Below are 1,188 nucleotides of genomic sequence, written 5' to 3' on the forward strand. Positions count from 1 at the left end.
TATAGATATAGATATAGATATAGATAGATACAGACTATGCAAAGGCATTTAACTGTGTGGGTCACAACAAACTGTGGCTGACTCTGAGACGAATGGGAATCCCAGAACACTTGATTGTGCTTATGCAAAACCTGTACTTGGACCAGGAAGCAGTAGAGGAAGCAGTAGTCAGAACAGAGCAAGGAAACACTGAATGGTTAAAAATTGGGGAGGGGGTGTATCAAGGATGTGTCCTATCTCCATATCTTTTCAATCTATCTGCAGAACAGATTATCCGGGAGGCTGGGCTCAATGGGAAGTGTGGCATCAAGATTACAGGTAGACTCATCAATAATCTGCATTATGTAGATGACACAACCCTGCTTGCTGAAACTGAAGCACTTGCTGCAGAAGGTCAAGAACTGTAGTATTCAATTATGAATTGAAGCTCAACATCAAGAAAACAAAGATTCTCACACTGTGCCATTTGGCAGCAGCATGATACACTCTCCAGAAGGACAAAGAAATCACTCTTGGAAGAAGTACACTAGGAGTGCTCCTCCTTGGAAACAATAATTGTGAGACTTTATCTTTGGTCCTTTGGCTTTGTTATCAGGAAGCATTAGTCCCTGGAGAAAGACATAAAGTTTGGTAAACAGCAAGAAAGAAGAAACTCCTCAATTAGATGGTTTGCCACAAAACCTTCAACAGCGGACTCAAGTACAACAATGACCATATTTCATTCTATTGTGCCTGGGATTGCTGGGAGTAAGAAGTAAGTCAGTAGCACCAAAGAGCAACAGAAAAGCCAGACTAAGACAATAGCAATAAACTGGCATGTCACTTCTAAAATCAGGCTAGAAAAGACTGGTTTCCAACTGACATGCACCTTTGCCCCCTTTCTGCTCGTTTGCTTTCTTACTCTGGGAGAGGCCAGCTGCCATGTTAGGGGGTGGTGTGAGAAGAAGAAACACCTGTATCGAGTAATTGAGGGTGACTACACTGACAGGGAGAAACTGAGGTCCTCGACCCAATTACCTATGAAGAATGAAATCCTGCCAATGGCTATATGAGTGAGCTTGGAAGAGAAACCTTTCCCAGGGAGCCTTGAGATGACTTTCATTGTAATCTGTGAGCAGCTGCAAACCAGCCTGCGGTGGCTGTCATAGAAACTGTGAGCCAATAAATGCTGCTTTATGGTACTTTAAA

This window comes from Elephantulus edwardii, unplaced genomic scaffold (assembly GCF_000299155.1).
Source record: "Elephantulus edwardii isolate Elephantulus edwardi_28Jun2011 unplaced genomic scaffold, EleEdw1.0 scaffold00071, whole genome shotgun sequence".
In the NCBI taxonomy this organism is placed as follows: Eukaryota; Metazoa; Chordata; class Mammalia; order Macroscelidea; family Macroscelididae; genus Elephantulus; species Elephantulus edwardii.